Source organism: Gymnogyps californianus, chromosome 2 (assembly GCF_018139145.2).
Source record: "Gymnogyps californianus isolate 813 chromosome 2, ASM1813914v2, whole genome shotgun sequence".
In the NCBI taxonomy this organism is placed as follows: domain Eukaryota; kingdom Metazoa; phylum Chordata; class Aves; order Accipitriformes; family Cathartidae; genus Gymnogyps; species Gymnogyps californianus.
Window position 1 is genome coordinate 2,686,617 of NC_059472.1, and position 22,271 is coordinate 2,708,887.

Here is a 22,271-nt window from a genome sequence, read left to right on the forward strand (position 1 = left end):
TGATCAATTCCTCTATATCAAGATGAGGTCTAACGCAAAATTCCCTTGCGCAGCACGCAATGCTTTCTGAGGTAGGAAACTTGTCAGCTGTAATATTAAATAATTCTAGGGATGTTTTAGTCCTGGCAGCAGGAGACTTCAAGCATATGCCAGTCAGACTGAAGTCCCTTAAGAGAACATTTTTCCTTACACTTCATAGGCAAGTGGTGGTCTTCTCTGGTGTGTCATCTTATTCTGCATGCTGCTTGGTTTGTCGGTGGTGTGGAAATAGTGTCACGTGTGGTTTTGAATGCTCTTGCTTTGTTGGTCCCTCTCGAAGAGGTTATAGCCTGGAAAATTCATGTCCTGAGTATGCAAAGGCCTTCCACGTTTTGATGGTATCCATCCATATGGGGCTATCAGAGCTTCCCTAATGGGAGAGCTGACCTTCACTCTAGACCGCGAACAGAAATTGTGACCATCTGATTGCTCTTTGGAGGAGCTGATGGGTGAAATAACTCAGTCCTGTCTGAAAGGTTGACGCTGATCTACTGAAGCAACTCTTTTCATGAAATTCTTTCCTTTTTCTCATGGTTGTACTGAACTATAATGAAGCTTGCATCCCTGTCTACAACGTTGGCTGAAAAGGTCTTGGTTGACTTAGTCATGTCACACATCAAAAAATTATTCAAATGCTTTAGAACTTTACTTCATTAAGTGAAAAGGTTTGACAGATTTCTGCAAAGGATGGTGGATGTGGATTCTGGTTTTCCCCGCGGGTAAAATAGCATGAGAGGTTGGGCTGGACTATGATAGTGGAGAATTCTGGCAGAATTAAGAAAGGAAGAAGCTCTCTGGAGACCCCAGCTTGAAATCACAGGCTGGTGTTTACCCTCTACAGAGGATTTTGGGTCAGGGCTTCTGGGGCTTATCTTTATTTGGGATTCTTGTGCCTCTGTTCGGTTCATTATAGGCTTGTTTGAGAGAGGAACAAATCCATACTGCGGTTAGAATAACATATTGAGACTCATGTGAGAAATCCAGTTGTTTTAAAGAGATGCTGGAAGATGTCTCATTTTGGGGTTATTTTAAAAATTATTTAGCTTACAGAATTAAAATTAATATAAGTTTGTATGTTGTAATTTTAAATACGTAGATTCACCTATATGCAAAACCAAAATGTTTCTTGCTGAAGGAGAAACTTGTGCGTGCAGAATTGCTGGAGAAGAGCTGGAGAATGAAATGCCTGAAAGCCAAACAGGTCTTCTCCTTTCAGAAAATGCAGCTTTCAGACGGTTCAGGTTTTGCAAAGTAAAGCCAGTCTCAAGTTTCCAGATCCTGAGAGTCCTTCAAGTTTAATTTATCTGTGTTGGCTTCAGTGACAGAGAGACTAGGCGTACGTGAGCATTTTGTTTTAACTAATGTCCCTTCAGAGCAGCATCTGGATGCTACAGCGGTGTTGAGGTAGGGTGTGAGGCTTCTTAAAATAGTGAGTAGATGCGGGGAGGAAGAAAAAACAGCATCTTCTCTGAGGGTCTGTTGTCTGCCTGGACCTCAGGACAGTGCAAGACGTCTGCATAGGGAAGATTTTTAACCCTGCAAATTGAAAAGCCAGATTTTGTTTTGGTGTTTTTGTGGGTTTTGTAGTTTTTAATAACTTTTGAACCTTGAATTGTCAGAACCATCAGTTGAGCTTGAAGAGTTTTCTACGTACGCATCAGGCACTGTTAGCTCTTGTACCTTTTTTTTAATTAAATAGCCACTAAAGGAAGGCTGTGCACACTCTTGCAAAATGCTGAGTGTAACACTTAGAATATCTTGTTCTTCTCATGTTTTCGTTTGGACCAGCATGGAGAGAAATGCCTTGAGGGTTTATGTGCGTTCTCTTTATTCTTCTATGTTTATAAATATATACACAACTAGGAAGACAGAAAGAAAAAGGAGGTTTGCAACAGAGTGAACTAAATCACTGAAAAACGATACCACGAAGGAACACGAGCAGAAGCAGCAAGGGTCAGGCTGCCTTAATGAAATTACATTTTTTGAGGTTGTTATTTTAAGAGCTATTCCGTCTCGCTGTGCCTGAGCGCCAATATCACGCTGTTAAATCAGGGAGGCTGAATTGGTTCGGTGTGCTCCGAGACAATATCCTGATACAGGAGGGATACCTTCATGGTTAAGGTTAACTCATACCAGCAGCTGCTGTTATGTTTTGACAGCTAACATGCTATTCACTGTGCTCTTCCTACCCTTCGATACGGGAACATTATGATCAGGGTGGCTGCGGTGGGAACGTGCTGATTATTGCCATGTTTTTAATAGTGGCCGTTGCGTATGGGAATTGTGTCGTTCATAAAGTGCTTAGCTAAACTTGTTGCTTTTTTCTCTATTTTTCTTTTTTTTTTTTTTTTCCTTAACTAAGTGATGGTTTTGAAGAAGTGCACTTGAATTTGGTTGCCATGGCATGTGGCTGAGGTCTAGTACAGCTCCTAGAAAGCACAGCCTTGACTTTAAGGATGGATGTTACAGCTGAGATCCTGGATATGACATAAGATAGTCCTCATCTGTCTGAAGCATCTGTGGGGAGCAGGATGCTCTCCTAAGGAGATGGTGCATGCCACAATGGGATAAGGGATAGCTCTGTGCCTTTGAGTGTAGCCAACACGTAGAGACGTCTATATTGCTGTGTAATACCTTCTTTGAGATAAATGCCATGAAAAGCCTGTAATGCTGGACAAATTTGCTCTGCCATATGCTTGTGGAGGAGTATTTTTCTGAAGCTTTTATGTATGACTGGTAATCATAGATTGGTTTAGAGAGACATTTCTGAAAGTGTGAAGGGAGAGGAAGGGCAGCATGCTAATTTGACTTAATTGTAGTGCTTATCAAGTCAACATCCAGTGAAGACCAGTTCATTATGTAGTCTCTTCTTTTGCTTGTAAAAAGCATAAAGCTGCATTGAACAACGAATCCAAGGTCAGCTTAAAAAAAACCTGGGATACACCCCTAACATCTAATATGTTGTAAATTCTTATCTGATGCGGTAATGGGTTCATGTGAAACGGGGTTGGAAGCAGACCACAGCATGATTTTGTTTGTTTGTTTTCCCCTTTTAATCTGCAAATATATGAGAGGAGATAGTTCTTTGTGCTGCATAGAGCTGAGAACACCCAACAGAGATCAAAATTCAGTTTTAACGCGTGCATTGTTATGGAAGGAGTTCATGTTTTGAGATCTTTGGCTCCCTTACTGGGGACAGGGAGAAGAACAAAGATGCATAGCCTTGAGCAAGAAATCTGAGAGCCATAACCTGGACCTTCATCTCCTGATTTCAGCCCACTGCCTTTGCCTTGTTACCTTTTCCATCAAATCCACAGGTACCAGGCACTGCCTGGATGCACGCACTGAAACAAAAAGGTTGAATTACTGATGTTGTTGCTGATGCTCGGTCACATCCTTCTCCAAAAGTCCTGCCAGGACCGACGGGAGTATTTGCAGTTTAAAGGGCTGCTCCATGTTCATCTGCTCTATCATGTACAGGACCACAACAAATACAAAGTCGATCTCGATGTCATGAGTTTATATATCAACTGCTCCCTCCTCCTTGGGGAGCTGAGGTCCAGCAGTCGGGATGTTGGCAAATGGAACATACATTTTTAGGAGCCGAAAATTGAGAACTTTTTGGCTGATCTTAAATGAAAAAGTGGATACTTTACCCTTACGACACATGATGAAGTATCTTTTGGTATCTAGAGACAGCACTGTCATGGGACTAGGCTGTTAATTTATTACGTGAATGATGGTGGTATCAGCCTGTGCTTATCCGAGCTCAGCCTATTTTAATGACCAAACTCTTGAACTTGGAATTTAGGGAACAACTTTGGGCTAAATTAAGCAAAGGGACAATATCTCTTCACTGAATTTTAGAATCAACATTGATTAATTGGAGTCGCTTGCAGTAATTACAACCGAGATTAAAGTCTGTTGTGGATTTTGGTTTGGGTTTTTTTTTTTTTTGCTACATAACTTTATTATATCTTCTGTGAGGGTTTAAAAAAAAAAAAAAAAAAAAGACAGGTGGAGAGCCTTTGGTTTCCACCTCATCAAAAAGAAACGTAAGTTTTGGTGACAGAAGATCTGTAAATATTTTATAGAATTCAGCCGGGAATCCATCTGGACCAGATTTCTTTTTTTAGCCTTTCGTTCTTTTATAGCTTCCCTTAATTTTATCTGCAGAGAGCGGCTATCTCAGCTTTTTGAATTGAGTATTTGAAAATGGATTTCAAAACGTTTCCTTGCAAAATAACGGCCTGGTAGAGGCATGCATTTCCTTAGAGCAATTTAAAGTGGGACTATCCATCCCTACTGGAGCTTGCACATACTCTATTTTGCAATGAAACAATTTATTCTGAAGCATCGGCAATATGTACAGTGCCTGGAAAAATTTAATTGATGCAGTTGTTTATGATACTTAGTTGAAATAGCAACAATATCTTCTGATTTTTATGAGCATGTAATCATTAGGGGCCAGATTCTCATACCTTTCGTGGATAACAAATTTAATCCTCGGATTAAGGCAGCACAAAGAGGGAGGCACTGTTCAATTTGAATAAATATTTCTGGTCTCATTGTGGAGCAAACCCATTAGACACAACTCTGTGCACCCTCCCTGGGCTCCCATGAACTTAATTGCCTGAATTGTTTGGGTTTTATTTGACCTTAAACTATTTCAGTTATGCTCCAGTTGCAGTATTTTCATTTCCTTCCTTATAACGTGGTGAGATTGGGTTTTGATTTGAAAGGTACAACGGATAAGCTTTTCTATCTTTTTTTAAATTTAAAAACAGGGTTTTCATCTTTGCGTAGCTGACTTGTCCTTTAAGTTTGTTTGTTTGTTTTTTTTTTTTCCAAGTTACATGTGATTTAATCAGGTTATTTACCAAGGAGAATATAAATGCTGGAGAAGAGGAGCCATGAGCTTGTGAGTGGTTCTGGAAACTAAGAGGTGTCCTTGGACTTTCTGTGATGGGTCTTCAGAAGAGCTTTATGTGCTTTGGGACTCACCAGCCCTCCCCCTGGGCTCTCCTAAGAGCTCTCCAAAGAGGTGCAGCTCTTCAGGGGAGGTGGAAGGGGACATGGACCTTGTGCTCCTTGGGAAGATCCATGTTGGGGAGCTACGCCCTACGGCTGTGATAGGTTCAGCCAAGGATTTTTGTCTGGTCTGAGGCCACGTAAGGCCCATACGGTCTCCAGTTGTCTCTGCTTTCCCTTACTTTCAGGAGTTTGGACTTCCCTGTGGTTTATTCACAGAGGGAGGAAAGTGGCCAAACCCATCAGAGATCTCCTAGATCCTCCACTGAGATAAGAGGGGAAACAAAAACAAAAACTGTGGAAGGGATGGGAACTCCTCCAACATTTGTCGAATTCATTTTTGGACGGGGCTTCTTTCATTCCCTTCGTCACTTTTTTTGGGGGGGGGGTTGTGGTGTCAAATCTCCTCTGTTCACCATTTGTTTTTTGGACATTTGTCTTCCTGCACAAGCTATTCCATGCTTTTCACCTCATCCTTGAGTTTTCAGTTTCATTTTCCAATCAAAACACTTTTCGCTGTCACTGGCACCTTGCAGCTGTAATTTCCGTGGATTATTTTGTGTCTGTATAGGTTTGGATGACTTCCCAAAGCTTTGAATGTAACACAAGCAAGCAGTGCAATAGAACATTTGAAATACAAGTTCTTTTGGTCCATGTCCCAACTCCATTATAGAGTCTCCTTCATTTTATGTTTTATGTATTTCATTTTCGGAATGATGCTTTCTTCAGGCTGAAAAAGTTTATGAGACAAAAAATGTAAGTTAAAAACTGACTGCATGCATACAAAGAGCAAGAGGAAACAATTCTCAGAGGTGGATCCTATCCTTTACGTAGAATCAAGCCACTAAAAAAAACCCCGAAACAATAAGAAATGGGGATAGAGAATAAAAGAAGTCATGTGTAGGAGTATGTATTTCTACTCAATATTGCAGTTCTGTGTAACGACGTTGTAAAGGGAATGCCTGCGTGATGAAAATGCTGTGGGCACTACCGTCGCAGGCTGAGAGCAGACACAGCAGAACAGGGTCCGTCTCTCGCCTCACCTTATTTGGAACCTAAATATTTTTATACTTTATCACCATCTTGATTCACATGCATCCTTTACAGGTGTGCAATTATACAACATAATTACAGTATTTCTGTTAAGAGCCGTAAAATGAAGCACAACACAGATGCATCTTTTGCACATTTTTCATCAGATGTGAACTTAGCATCTGTTAGTTCCTCATGCTCGTTCCTGACTTTAGTCTCCAAAGACTGTTTACCTTCATAAATGCACAGATGGATTTAGAGTCGAGCCTGCCTGAACACAGAAGGATGCTCGGCCACCAGCCCTTGGTGGCTGATGGGCCCCTGGCAATGCTCTTGCTTTCTCCTTTCTGCTAAGTATTTCTCTTTACTCTTGGGTGATAGATGATTCTTGATAGTATGGTTATCTTGAAATATGGCTCTTAGGGTTGGGTCTAACGAAGTTTATAAGGCCAAGATACTGGGGTTGAATGGAGGGCATACTCACCGTGGTCGTGGAAAGAGGCAAGACAGAGCAGCTGACCAAAAGAGGCGAATTTCAAGTATCCTGACAGCATTTGAACTCTCTGATTCTGTGCTTACCTGAAGGATTTCCTTCTGGTATTGTCATATGAAGAGACAAACTCGGTCAGGACAGAGATGTGTCTATGCAAGGTGGACCAAATCCAGTCCAGTTATGTGATTAGTTGTGGCTGCTTTGTGAAGAGCATGAGAACAGGGCAAACAGAGCAAGGCTTCTCCCAGTGTTTTCCCATGTTCCATGAGTCAGAGGTGGTACATGTAATACCATACGATGGATTTTTTTTTTCCCCTTCTTTTTTTTTTTCTTCTTCTTCTCATAGTCCTGTTGCATTTTTAAGCCTGCGTAAGATTTTAGCATCCACAGCAGCCTGTGGCATGGAGTTCTTGCTTACTTAGACTTTACATGGAGGAGTATCTCCTTTCTTTCGTTCCTATCTCCTCCTGGATTTGCTTCGTTACTCCCCAGTTCTTGCACTGGAAAAAGAGGCGGTGATTTGCCTTTTCCAGGTGACTCTGGACTTCATGGGGTGTTATTTTATGGGCTTTTCCCCCACCCCATCATTCTTCTTCCAGCCTGAAGAGACCTCACCTGTTTAGTTCTTCTACTGTATTAGGAAGAAAGTGGTAGAATTAGATAAAGCACAGGAAAGAGAGGTGAAAATGAGAAATGTAAAGGTGAATTTCATTATTTCTTTATCTATTGTATGTTTATCCTTCCCAGGAGCTGCCGTCTTCCTCCACTCCCTCTCTTTACTGAAAAGTAGGCACCTCCTGCGTATTTTGACTTGCTCTCCAGTCTTCACTGACTGTACTGACTTAAGTCTCTACCAGTAGCCGTGGGTGCTCAGATACGTTTTGCACACACTGAGATTTAGGTGCCTTAACTGGGAGCTGGTTCCCGCACTTCTGCCAGCCCGGAAGGCTGTGCATCACCAGTCAGGTCTGCCAGCCCCACATGTGCCTCACAGGGCATCTCAGATGGTACTTGGCACCTATATTTAGACAGTTACATCCCACATTGCGTGTCCTGTCTTCATCAGGCTCTTGAATGTGGCTAATTGTATAAAAAAAAAAAAAAAAAAAATACAAACTGCTTTTTTGGCGGAAAAAATTGCAGTCTGTATTTTTAAGGGCAACTTTGCGCTTACGTGCAGGGTTTGATAGTCAGCTGTTTTGCTTTGGCTTGTTCAGGGCTTGGCGTTCTTCTTGCATGAGTCACGCGCTGAAGCGAAGCTGCTTTTTCTCCTTGATATTTGCACTTGGTTCCCTTTGGTGCCATCATGTGCTACATGAGCTTATCAGCAGGAAGGAGGAGTCCCAAAATGTGTGGCGAACAATACCGGAGCTGGGAAATGAGCTGAAACGGGGCTTTTTATGGTCTCTGGTTTGTACCTGGTTGGAGGGTGTGTCAGAGCAGACCTGACCGATACAGTTTTCTCGGCATGATGGTGGATGTACCCCAAAATGTACCTGTCATTAGGGTGAAAGAAAGCTGGGAAGGTGATGAATTTAGCTATCCACAGGCTGCCTCGTGCTGTTAGCCATCTCTGCCGTCCCCTCGGCAAAAGCTTTCTGAGCGGGGCTGGTCTGGAGAAGACAAGCTCCTTTGACAGCACGTATTTACACATCCAAACGCTTCGTGTGCGCTTTCTTGTCGTCCTTGCCTGTAAGCCTTCAAACGCAGTGAAATCTCTTTTCTCCTGCTATGCTAATCCTGCGCTTGCCTACCGCGCTCCGCTGCAGGCAGGAGACGTGGCAGGAGGCTCCGCTCCATCGTGGAGAGCCTCCCCTCCCCGGCTGATAAGGGGTGGTTGTTAGCGTGTTTTCCTAGGATTTAGGCAAACTAGTTGCTGTGTTTTTCTGCTCCATCCTTCTGGTGAATGTCTGTGGTCAAAAAAATCTCTATTGCTTGTTCCTCTTCATGTTACTTAATTTTCATCCTGTTGCCTTGTTACAAGCAACCCCAGCAATTCCTTGCCTGCCTGTGACTTTGCACCTACTGAGGAGCATCCCTTGCTTTAAAAATTTCTTATTTTTTGATGGCTTTTATTTGGGGAGGGTGAAAGTTGTAATAAAGCTAGTCAAAGTGCTCACCCTCCCTCCTGACTTAGGGAGATTGTGTGGTGGTTTAAAAATACAGCGGGAAAGTCCTTCCGTGAACAGCAGATTGGTGCGATATTAAGGACCACTTGAACGAATTAAGGGATCAACCATGTTCTCCATCAGTGAGGGGTCTTTGCAAAGGTAAATGAGTTGGAAAATTGAACATGCTTTTTTCTCCAGTGCGTACAGTGGCCCAATGCAGGTTCAATGGAGGTTTTTCAGCAAATTCACTTTAATTTGGCAGGAAAATTGGCTCACAGCCATTGCTGACTCCAGGCTGTGATTCGTGACGGGTGGCCACAGGAGCCAGTGCAATCCCGAGGATCTTTCTGCGTTTTCTCATTGTTGGAACACGTGTATTTTTGCTACTTCGTTTTACTTCGTCTCACAGCATGGCCATTTTTTGGAAGTATTTTGTAGTCTTGCGTGAAGATACATAGTTGGAGTAACCGTAGAAGCACAATGGGCAGAGCAAGGAATGGAGATGTCAAAAGGGCTGTTGTCAGCAGAGGCTGGTGGTGTGTACAAGCTGGACCTCCTTGCCTCTTTGTGAGCTAGATGATTTGTATAAAGAGGGGAAGGCGATGAGTACTTATTTGGATACGGTATTCCTAAGGTGTTTTGCATGGGTTCATAAGTAAATGTGGCCACTGTGGGGTTTTTTGACCTTTCTTTGAGATTATTCTTGGGGGAAGGCAAAGACTAATGATTTCATAGTTAGGTGATGGTTGCATACTAGTTGGCTCCGTGCCCATGTTCCAGCTAGTCACTGCTCGGGATTGTGTTGAACTATTTTCTCCTCTCCAGATCCCTGAAATATTTGCAGATATCTCTATTTCTCACCTTGGTTGCGTGGGTTTGTGGCTCCCTCTTTCTATCTTTTCAAAGGTGGCCTTTGCTTCCAGGGCATTCTGGGGATGCCCCGAGCCACCCTTCGGCTCCTGCCAAGACTCAGCGTCTTGAGGTGGTGGTTGACCTGGGCTGCCCACGTCCACTGACATTTGATTTTTTTGAACACGTTTCATTTTGCCTTCCTGAGTGCTGACCTCTCACTGGAAAGAAACTTGGAAACTGCCGCACAGCATCTCATTGGTTTTCTTTCAGTTCCCACTTAAAAAAAACCCAACACCAAAAAACCCAAGCAGAACACAACCCCCCCCCAATCTTTTTCTCCCCAGACATTAGGCTTTGGAGATTGCTGTCCATCATATGGCCAGTATGATAGTTTTTTAATTCTCTCCTCGCCACAGCCATCTGTTGACTTGATTTACACCGTGCTTAACTGACTTCTGTCATCTCCCATGGTCTTGGTAGGAAACCTGAAATGAAGATACCAAGTTGTTTTCTGTTTCTTGATGAATCGCTACCAAAGGTGCAAGTAGATTCTTGAATTTCCCACTGTGTACTGTGTCTTTTCACTAGACCGTGCTGTTTCTCATTTAGCCTTCTGCAGGATTTATTTATAATATGACTGCCAGTGAACATTGGTGTAGACGAGAACTTAGGCTGACGTATATTCTGATCGTGTGCGTTGAATAGCAGTATTTCTGCTTTGGGAAGTGGTACATAGGAAACGAGTGATGTTAGGTTATGAGGGAGCAGGATCCTGGGATGTAGGAGTCTATTACTTGATTAATTCACACGTCCCATTTTACCCTGCATCTCCTTCCCCTAAAGCATTGCAGGTCTGTCAATCAAGACGTTCCTGTGGACTCAAAACTGGTTGCCGTCCTCAGATGTATTTTTCCTTATTCTGTTGAAATCCAATATAAATTTATAAATGCTATTTCTAATTTTGTTAAGCTGACCTAGTGTGTTGCAGTTGGTCTTTGTCCATTCGTGCATGTACGTCTTTTATAATTAACAAGTTTACTCTAACTTCACAGTAGCAAACTAGACACTAGTTCCCTCTTCTCTGTGTTCCTCCTCCCTGTTTTTTTTACAGCGAAAAGACATTAATATTCATCTTCTGTAACCAGTGAAAAGGCAGATGAAACCTGGATTCTGAACTGCCTGGAAATTTAATTTTGCTGTTCACTGAAATATGTAATACTTCTGTGTTTGTCTAGCATATGGATAGATTAAGAGCGTTCTACATGCAAGGTTCACAAAAAGTAGACAACATGGCACAAAACAGCGAATAGAAGGCGGCAATACAGGAAAAAAAAAGAAAACCCTTGGTGGATTAGAACAGGCACTGTTTCAGAGCATTTGTACTAGGGAAATTCGGAGTTGGAAGCTGTCTAGATCATGTTGGAAGAAATGTTGTTTAACTGTTATATTAATGTCAGTTTAAAAAATAGGAAGGGTGACATCACATCTCGATCAAAATGAGCTAACAGCGACCTGGCACTAAGTCATCTAAGCACTGCCATCCATATAGCCTGGAGTTGAACAGTAGAAAATGTTACATACAACTCAGTGGCAGTAGACTCCAAAACATCTTTGGTCTCCCAAAGACAATGTTCCTTCTTTTCTCTTGATCTAAATACCTCAGTATCAAGGAAGCCTGATTGCTTCTCCAGGTGAAAAGATATTTGGGTCCCGAGGGTTGACCTTGCTACTGCAATCATGTTGTCCTTTATCACGCTCAGCTGCTGCTTTTGGGAACCAAACTGCTTCAGTGTGCGCTGCCTCGTGCTTTGAAGATGGAAGACATCCATCTTTCCATGGCATCTGTGATCCTTTTGATGGAAGACTTTTTCTAGCAGCCCTAAATAGCTACTTTTGCTCTCAAGAAGTTTATGCAGCTTAAATGGGGGGGGGTCTATGAATCTGAGATTCCCAAGCTAAACAAAATATATCTAGTCCTTATTCTTGGCATTTGCCTAAGGCCAACCTGTCTCTGGTGCCACTTAGTAGGATTTGAAGACTGTCTTCAGTTCTTTTGTGAGAAGACATGCAGTCAGGTTGATGTGGAAGAAAAGTCTGTGTATTGAAGTGGCAACTGGGACTGACATGAAAGGAACACAACAGGCTTCCAGATTGCTTGCCTTACCTCTGTTCTTTGTGTCTGATACGCAGACATTTGTGTAACGTGAAGTGTATACAGATGATTTGCAGGCATTCATTCCTTCCCATCTCTGTTGCCTATGATTTCCTTCTCCTTTATGTTGCATGACAGTCCATCAGATCTTGAGTCCTCTAACATCAATAGGAGGTCTTAGGTGAAGCAGTCATGAGCTTGGTGAGGATGGAGGTGCCTTGTGATTGACAAGAAAGGGTCTGGTGTACCTGATGGGTGCCGTTAGCTGCAACTCTTGGGAATGACTGACTGATTAAAGAAGGGGTTAGGCAGAAACTGTTCATGTTGGGTTTGCACAGTGTTGCTGAGCTGGTGGAAAAACAAGATTAAGTGAAAGTTGCGATCAAGTGCGCTGAGGCCAGCCAGAGCTCTTGGTGTCATCCCGATTAGAAGCACAGCGAACCAACTGTCTCTATTTGTGGCTCAGTATGTATCTCCATAAAATGCCGTGGATGTCTTATCTTGCTATCTCTGACTTTGCAGCCTATCCTGATAGTATCTGTTCCTGAGACAAACTGCTCTGCTCCTGGAGACACCTATGATGGCAGCTATACCACAAGGAAGAAAAACTAAATCTGTTAGAAGGTGCTTTCCTGAAATAAGGCTTTGACGAGGAAGAATACAAAAAGAGAATTTTTCTCATTGTTTCTCTTAGCAAATCTCCAGAACAGCAGAAGCAGCTCGTTTCTGAGATAATCCCTGTTGTTTTTACTTTGCACCTACTCCATGATGCCTTAAGGCTGTGGGCGTTCGCTTCGCTCTGTAGTACACTTCAGCTGGAGGAGGGTAGACAAGAGCGTGCTTCAGTGTGTTGAATCAGGTTGTTTACAGTCATAAGTGACGTTGTGCCTGTCAAGTACTACATATGTGTGTCTAGAAGTTTCTGGAAGCCAATTCAATTTGTACAAGGTCTGATTATAGATATAATGTCCGTTGTTGTTGTTGCCATATTTTGTGCCATGTCAACCTAGGCTAGACAGCGTGCTTCTCAGGCCATGGGGCCACAGATGACTTCACTCTCCAAGGACCTTCCATCAACGTTAAAAGTTAATTGGGAAGCAAAGTGGGAGGAAGCATGTGTATTGCTGCATCCCCGGCCCCACTGCGTGCAGGGCATCGCCCCTGGACTGCTCTCCTGCCAGTCATTTCTTCAGCTCCTGAGCACTGCTTCCTTGCCTTGCCTGCCCAAAGTCACCCGAGAACATGACATTAATATTACAAACATCACAAAAGATCCAGAGGAGCATAAATTACCTCAAAGGCACAGACTGAAAAAGAAGAAAGTCATCCCGTACAGCTATTCTGATTGACCTCTGACAGTCGTGTCACGAGGCTCAGCGAGCACTCGGGTATTTGTGCAATTACACCAACTCAATGTTAAAACCATTGATTAAAAAAAAAAAAAAAAAAAAAGTACTTCAACAGCAGAGCTTGTTCATAAATTCAGGCACTCTGAGAAAGAGGAAGGAGGCATTTTTCCAGGTGAACAGCATAAAGGTTTATTGAGTTTTGTTTTTAATAATTGAGAAAAACCCTGAGAAGAGAAGCTAAAAAGCGGCATGTCTGTGACATGAGTGACAGAGTAGAGTCTGAGGAACAAGCTGTTAGAGGGGATTTGGAAAAGCAGCACTCTTTGCAAATATGCCCTTTCATCTCACGGCTTCAAAAAACTTCCATATTAACCACGTTAATCATGGTACTCGGCAAATAGGAGGGCTCTGTATCTGTATCCATTTTACAGGCGGGGAAAGGCAGGCAGCTGTATGGAAAGCAAGAAAATGCTGAGTATTCTCCCTTCTTCTGTGATTTGTTGTTGTGGTTTAACCAGGACATTTGTGTGTGCTGGTAAACAAGTCTCCTAGTGAGAAATGAAAGGAGGTCAATCTGTTTAGTTCATCTGAGGGAAGGTTAAGAGGCAACAGAGAGATCAAACAGCAAAGTTCAAGAGGTAAGAAGATGCAGCTCTCCTAACGGAGTGGCCGGGGCTGATCCTTCATTAACTGGAGCCTCAGAGAGGCTCTTATGGAAAGAGGTGACCTGGTCTGACCAGAGGTTGTAGGGGTTGATGTGCGAAGATGATTCGTATGAAATGATCTGCTCTCTCTTTATGAAGAAGGTCAGGCTGGTTGGTACAAGGATTTTATCTGGGTTAAAAACCTCGGAAAAATGTATCTCTAGTTGGTCATCCAGAAATGGAGGTGTCGTCATCACTAATCCCTTCTGAAGCCCCCAGTGAAGGCACTTCTCCATCAGCAAGGCAGCGGTAGAGCTGGGAATAGAACACAAGAGTGCCGTTGCTCTCACCACTCCCTGCATTCATTAATGGCAGGTAATTATTATCCAAACTGTCTGTGATTTTATTTTTCTAGAGCTGAACAGTAAACAGAGACAGTCTGCTTTGTGGTAGCAGTGCCATTCCCCAGGCAGGAGAAAGCCTGGTGAGGAGTCCAGCAGCACCAACAGCTCACTGTGAAATTCAGGGCAAGGAATTCATCTGGATGCCTGGTCTTGGCTTCAGCTGGCTGTTAGCCTGCCAGAAGGTCCCACTGAATCCACAGCCAAGTTCCTAATGCTCTTTCCTGAGTAGTCTGGAGGTCCTCCCTACGATGTGATGGACCTGTCCTGAGAAGAGTGAATGCTCAGCCTAGGATGCATGCAAATGCAAGACTGGAAGTTCTTTGTGAGTCTGGAAGTTCTGTGTCTGCGACCACTTTTGCAATAGATCATATTGCCTGTGTGACCCCTTCCTCCCATCCCATAAACGGCCACCACCTGCACTTTGATGTGGCTGGTTAGATACCAAGGAGGGACTCCAGTTTATGGATGTCAAATGCCAGAGGTTTCCCAGAGAGGTTGTGTAGTCTCCATCCTTGGAGATATTTAAAACCCAGCTGGACACAATCCTGGGCAACCTGCTCTAGCTGATCCTGCTTTCAGCACGGGGGGCTGGCCTTAATGGTCTCCTCAACTGTTCTGTGATGTTGGCCCATTTCTCCAGCCTGTCCAGGTCCCTCTGGATGGCGGCATGACCCTCTGGCATATCAGCCGCTCCTCTGAGTTTGGTGTCATCAGTAAACATGCTGAGGATACACTCTGCCCCATCATCCAGATCATTAATGAAGATGTTAAACAGGACTGGACCCAGTATTGGCCCCTGACCAGCATTGGCTGGTCTTATCACCTCCAGGTACACTCCAGAAGACCTTCCCCATGTTGCCTGTTCCCAGAGGTGCTCTATCCTTCCTCATAGGCTCTCCCAATGTCTCACTTCATCTTTCGTGCTTTAGTTTAGAGCTGTTCCCTTGTCTTGTCCAACACGAATGAAGAGAACGTTTTCCTCCCTGTCTTTTTGCAGCAGCCTTGCACAGATTTGAAGGCTCAAGTTTTCTCATCAATCTTCCCTTCTGTAGGCAAAGCAACCCCATTTACTCAGTCTTTCCTAGCAGGTCATGTTTTCTTGATGTCTTGTCATTCTGCAAGTTCCCTCTAGACTCTCTTCAGTCTCTGGCAAAATCTTTACTGGAGCTTACTGCTTACAGCTGAGGACTCCGCAGTGTGGGGTCAAGCAAAAGGTTTACTTCACCTGTCTAGAAGATTGTAATCCTATTTATACATCCCACGATGATGTCTGCCACTTCTACAGGAAACGTCATTGCAGATTTGTGTTCAGGTTGAAGTCTATAGCCTGCCTCCATCCTTGGAGGCCGTCTTGGGCATAGCAATCATGAAATGATAGAGTTTTCGATTCTTGGAGAAGTAAGGACGGGGGATAGCAGAACTGCTACCTTGAACTTCCAGAGGGCAGACTTCGGCCTGTGTAGGAGCCTGGTTGACGGAGTCCCTTGGGAGGCAGTCCTGAAGGGTGAAGGAGTCCAGGAAGGCTGGACGTTCTTCAAGAAGGAAATCTTAAAGAGGCAGGAGCGGGCCATCTCCATGGGCCAAAAGATGAGATGGCAGGGAAGAAGACCAGTCTGGCTGAAGACAGAGCTTTGGCTGGAACTCAGGGGGAAAAAAAAAAAGAGAGTTTATGCCCTTTGGAAGAAGGGGCAGGCAACTGAGGAGGACTACAAGGATGTTGTGAGGTTATGCAGGGAGAAAATCAGAAGGTCCGAATCCCAACTAGAACTTAATCTGGCTACTGCTGTAAAAGACAATAAAAAATGTTTCTATAAATACATCAGCAACAAAAGGAGGGCTAAGGAGAATCTCCATCCTTTATCGGATGTAGGGGGAAACATAGTGATAAAGGATGAGGAAAAGGCTGAGGTACTTAATGCCTTCTTTGCCTCAGTCTTTAATAGTAAGACCAATTGTTCTCAGGGTACCCAGCCCCCTGAGCTGGAAGACGGGGACAGGGAGCAGAAGGGAGCCCCCATAATCCAAGGGGAAATGGTTAGTGACCTGCTACACCACTTAGACACACACAAGTCTATGGGGCCAGATGGGATCCACCCAAGGGTACTGAGGGAGCTGGCAGAAGTGCTCACCAAGCCACTTTCCATCATTTCTCAGCAGTCATGGCTAACTGGGGAGGTCCCAGTTGAGTGGAAGTTAGCGAATGTGATGCGCATCTACAAGAAGGGCTGGAAGGAGGATCCGGGGAACTACAGGCCTGTCAGTCTGACCTCGGTTCTGGGGAAGGTTATGGAGCAGATCATCTTGAGTGCCATCACACGGCATGTACAGGACAACCAGGTGATCAGACCCAGTCAGCATGGGTTTATGAAAGGCAGGTCCTGCTTGACTAACCTGATCTCCTTCTATGACAAGGTGACCCGGTTAGTGGATAAGGGCAAGGCTGTGGATGTTGTTTACCTGGACTTTAGTAAAGCCTTTGACACCATTTCCCACAGCATTCTCGTGGAGAAACTGGCTGCTCATGGCTTGGGCTGCTCTTTGCTGGGTAAAAAAGTGGCTGGATGGCCAGGCCCAAATAGTTGTGGTGGTGAATGGAGTTAAATCCAGTTGGTGGCTGGTCACAAGTGGTGTTCCTCAGGGCTCAGTATTGGGGCCAGTTCTGTTTAATATCTTTATCAATGATCTGGACGAGGGGATTGAGTGCACCCTCAGTAAATTTGCAGATGACACCAAGTTGGGCGGGAGTGTTGATGTGCTTGAGAGTAGGAAGGCTCTACAGAGGGATCTGGACAGGCTGGATCGATGGGCTGAGGCCAATGGCATGAGGTTCAACAAGGCTCAGTGCTGGGTCCTGCACTTGGGTCGCAACAACCCCATGCAACGCTACAGGCTTGGGGAAGAGTGGCTGGAAAGCTGCCTGGTGGAAAAGGACCTGGGGGTGTTGGTTGACAGCTGGCTGAGTATGAGCCAACAGTGTGCCCAGGTGGCCAAGAAGGCCAATGGCATCCTGGCTCGTATCAGAAAGAGTGTGGCCAGCAGGACGAGGGAAGCGATTGTCCCCCTGTACTTGGCACTGGTGAGGCCGCACCTCGAATACTGGGTTCAGTTTTGGGCCCCTCACTACATCACTACAAGAAAGACATTGAGGTGCTGGAGCGTGTCCAAAGAAGAGCAAGGAAGCTGGTGAACTGTCTAGAGAACAAGTCCTGTGAGGAGTGGCTGAGGGAACTGGGGTTGTTTAGCCTGGAGAAAAGGAGGCTGAGGGGAGACCTTATCGCTCTCTACAACTACCTGAAAGGAGGTGGTAGCGAGGTGGGTGTCGGTCTCTTCTCCCAAGTAACAAGTGATAGGACAAGAGGAAATGGCCTCAAGTTGCACCAGGGGAGGTTTAGATTGGATATTAGGAACAACTTCTTCACTGAAAGGGTTATCAAGCATTGGAACAGGCTGCCCAGGGAAGTGGTTGAGTCACCATCCCTGGAGGTATTTAAAAGACATGTAGATGTGGTGCTTAGGGACATGGTTTAGTGGTGGACTTGGCAGTGCTAGGCTAATGGTTGGACTCGATGATCTTAAAGGTCTTTTCCAACCTAAATGATTCTATGATTCTCTGCAGCACTGGCCAGTTGTTCCCCATCCTCCATTCATGCCCATGTTTGCTGCTTCTAAATTCAGGTCCCTGCAGTTGACTGGAATTACATAGCGTCTTATTTTCTTTGTCAGACATCACTTCTGGTTTGTTAGGATTGTTCTGAATGCTGAAGTTGTCATCTAACCTCCCTGTTTGGTCTCGTGTGTGTGTTTAATGAGGCCAATCCCCATTCTGCCACCCAGATCGCTGCTCAAAATACAAATGGAGAGAGCAGAGCTTGGTGGACCCCACACAGTTTCTTCTTTGGTTATGATAATAGTCCACTGGGTGCATTTTTCTAGTTAAGAAAAATTCACCTGCACCTCCAATCCATTATTTCTTTCATGCAAGGAAACCCCTAATAGCATAAAGCTATAATATCTGCTGTTTTTTTGCTAACTCTACTGTCTGCTAACTTGTTGCATAAAGAAGTTAATGTTAGTTTGATATGACTTGTTGCCAGATGCATGCTGGCTGTCACTCTCGTTTTTTTACCATCAGATACTTTCGGTGTGTTTATTCCAGTGTTTTTGCAGGAGATGGAAATGAAGCTGATGGGTTTGCAATTTTCTACTCTTCCTTTCTCCACCTATTTAGTAAATAGGCACAGTAAGGGTCCTCCAGTCTGCCAAGGGGGCCATGAATGGCTCTCAAGCTGCTTCAGGCACTGCTTCAGGCATCGTAGGAGGAAAATTGCAGAATCCTAGAACCACTGAGGTGGGAAGGAGCCTCTGGAGGTTATCTTGTCCAACCCCCCTCCTCAGAGCAGGATCACCTAGAGCTGGTTGCTCAGGCCCATGTTCAGTCAAGGCTTCAATATCTCCAAGGATGGGGACTCCACAACCTCTCTGCACAACCCGTGCCGGTGTTTGACCACCCTTACCATAAAAAAAAACCAAACCAACCAAACAGCTTTTTTTCTTTTTTTCCTGTGGTTCAATTCATCCCCTTTGCCTCTTGTCATGTCACTGAGCACCTCTGGGAAGAGTCTGGCTCCATTGTGTTTGCTTCCTCCCATCAGACATTTATACACATTAATACCCCCCCCGAGCCTTCCCTTCTCCAGGCTGAACAAACCCAGCTCCCTCAGCCTCTCCTTGTATGTCAGATGCTCCCGTCCCTTAATCACCTTCATGACCTTTTTCTGGATTCACTCCAATATATCCATGTTATCCATATCTGTCCTCCTTTTCCATTTCTTTCCAGTATGCTCATACCTTTCTCGGTCAAACTCAACTTTAAAAACACCTAACTTGTCTGAAGTACTCTCTAACCTATTTCTTCCATGCCGAAATCTTACCTTTCATTCCTACTACTAATTACGCTGGCCATCTGAATGTCCCTCTAAATGGAGACTGATGTGTATAGGGGAACTCTTTAAATAATTTTGCCTGGTTAGTTTTGCCTACCAGTATCTTTCCCAGTCCAAGAAACACGGACCAACCCTTTCCTTGAGATCCTACATCCTACTATTATAATCACTGCATGATTGACTTCTGCGGGATATACAAAGCAAGAAGTAGTTGAATGTCATTAAAACAGAAATTCACGCCTCTGGCAGGATGAATATCCTTTTAGTCTGGCTTAGGTGTGGTTGTTCCTTCATTTGTATTTTAGGTGATGAGGATAAAGCTGTGATTTTTTTTTTTTATTTTATTTTATTTTTAATTTATTTCTGTATCTAGTATGTTAGGCAATGCTTGTTCCAATTTGTACAAACTGCCTTCACAGTAAATTGGACAAGTCTCCCTGAGGAGCAGGAGACAAAAGACTTGGGAGGTGCCATGGAGATGGGGAGGGAAATGCTTTTATAACCAATCAAATTAAAGGTATTTAGATCTGCTGTTAAATTTTCCTGTAAATATATTACTGTGGGGTAGGAGTGTGGTTCCAGAGCTGTGTGAATAAAGGATATTTCAATGGCTTAGTAGGATGGGGTGGGAGGTGGTTATTTCTAAAAAGATTGGTTAAACTAAAACAAAATATTTCATTTTCAGTTCATTCTTTTTTTTTTTTTTCCCCCTACAGGGAGAAAAAGTTTTAAAATGGAAGCATGCTTTGAAAATGATAAATCAACATGAAACGTTTGGAGTGCTCTAAAAGCCTTCCTTCTCTCCCCCTTTCACACCGCTCTGTTGGGGAAAAAATAGACGCATTCACTGTTTGCCAAAGAAACACTTGCCCAGTTGTAATCAAGTCATTTTACAACATGGTGTAGACTTTCACTCCACGTTTGTTGTATGTGGCCTTGGGGAAGTTGTGGCAGCAAATGCTTCTGCTTGCTTATCTCTAAAAAGAAAGGATGGGTCAGGATCAGCCTCTGTACAGAGGCAGTTTTCAAGCTGTTTCGTTGTCCCACTTCCCTGCTTACAGCAGTCTTAATCTGTAGCCGCTCTGGGAGGTAAATAAGATAACTCCTTATCCCTGCCCAGAAATTTTCGTGTAGCTGTCTTTTATGTGCCCTTATTTTCCCAGGTAAGGGTCTTGCTAGATCTTGGGTTGCATTTTGCAGTGGAGGTTGTGTTACTGTGGTAGTTGTGGGCTAACCTGAGGCCTGGGAGAGGCAAGATTTGTTCCCAAGTCCGTTGCAGGCTCCCCAAGTCAATCTTCATCGCGTTCCTTGTAGAGTTTAGTGGTTGCGAAGAAGAACTTCCATCAAGACATCATAGATATATATTTTTGTGATGCTTATAGTTTTTCGTGCTTGACACGATCGATTGTTGTGGTGTTGAGTGTCTTGGAAATCCTTGGTTTGCAGGTGGATTCTTTTAACTTTCCCTCTTGTTTACTTCATTTTCTGTCTCCTCGATGCACACACACAAATACACGCACTCATCCTTCTCTCTGGCTGCTTGGGCTCTTGCAGGTTGGCTGCCATAGGTTTGGACTGAAGGCTGTTTTCCTAAAATGAAGTATTTATGGCGTAGGGGTACCTGCAGCCTCAGATGCCAATTATGTGTGTACGTGGTACACTGAGGCTGGGTGGGGAAGCTGTACTCTGGATTTTCTCCACTTTTAATGGATCTAGCTCCCATCCCTTGCTCTCTCAAGGCAGTTGCACTTTCATCCTCTTTTATGTGTCTGGCCCAATTAAGGGAGGATGGCGAGTGATTTCCTTTAGTCCTAGAATTTCCCTATCTGGCAAATCTCAGCAGTAATTTTTTGCTTGGTTTTGAAACTTTGAAAGAAAAAAGGAGAATGAAGTACAAGAGGTGCCTGAGACGATTAGTCTGTTCCCAGTACAGTCCAGAAATGAGAATTTCTGGTGCTTTGCTGTCCATGGAGGACAAACCAAAGAAACAGTTGCAAGTACACCGCTGTGTCAGTGCAGCCCAAATGAGACTTCAGCCCTCTGCTGAGGCATCTGTCAATGCATACATCAGGACGTCACGCGACGCGTGGCCGTGTGTCAAGAAGCTGATACAAACTGGAGGCCATTCCCAGCTTTTTGCACGTCAGAGGGAAAGTGGCTGGTCCAGGCCACGTGCAGTTTGAGTATCCATTCCCCTTCCCTTGTTGGAGAGGGTGGGTTTATGTCCCAGGTTGTCCTTTAGTCAACAAGTGACATTTATAAGATAGAGCAACTCCCTACACGGAGGGCAGGTGGTATTGCCAGTCATCTTACTCCAACTTGGCCTCTCCACTGGACTCTCCCATGCTGCTATACTGCAGCATCGCTGCGTCGCTCCTTGATGAAGGGCTACCCAGTAGGCAGCATTGTCTTCTCCATTTTTTTGGTGGTAGACGCACCTGTTTGGGGTGTTTTTTTTATAGCCTTGGTGTAAGAAAGCAGGAGCTGGGTTTGGTCCTGTATCATGCCCCAACTGATGCAGCACGTTTATCTCTTCTCTTCCTTTGCCATCATCATCTCCATGCCTTAGGGTTGAACGATTTTTAATATCAGAGTCCTGGGACCCTGCTGATATGCTGGAGGCTATCTGGGGCCCATGGTGAGACAACACCTGTGGATGGGGAGGTGGGAAGGGGGAAGAAATAGTGTTTCTCTGACAGTGCTGCATTGATTTCATTCTGCTGCTGCTACCTTAGGCCTTGCACCTTTTTTTTTTCCTTTTTTTTTTTTTTTTTTTAAACCAGCAAGGAAAAATAACTCTGGCTCCAATATTTATACTAGAAGCCTAGGAGCTTATAATATAGCAGTAAACTGTCTCTTTTGAGAGCTCATCAAGAGTGCAGTATGATGGATAGACTCCTAGCCAGCTGCATAGTGGTAATGTTCCAGAAGACAGCATTACCTTTTTTTGATCGAGTGCCTAGTCTTTGCCTACCAGCTCAGGATCTCAAAGCACTTTGTGAACAGCGAGGAATTAAAAGTCTCGCCGTGGCTGAAACAGATAAACGATTGCCCTTTATCACTGGAGAAAATAAGGCACAGGGAGATCAAATGACTTGTTTGCCCCCAAGATCAGCTGTAGTCCAGGAGACCTGGATTTTAGTGCTTTTATTTTTCGCAGGTGGGCACCCTGAAGTTTGGAGATAGTCCTGTATTTTTTTCATTTGCCTTTATTTTTTTCC

The 22,271-nt window shown here is 44.1% G+C and overlaps 1 protein-coding gene across 4 annotated transcripts in view; it reads left to right on the forward strand.

The window, feature by feature from the left end:
* The window catches only part of TSNARE1 (t-SNARE domain containing 1), a 487,146-nt gene that overhangs the window by 72,841 nt on the left and 392,034 nt on the right, over positions 1-22,271 (forward strand). The gene's annotated exons all lie outside the window — the stretch shown is intronic.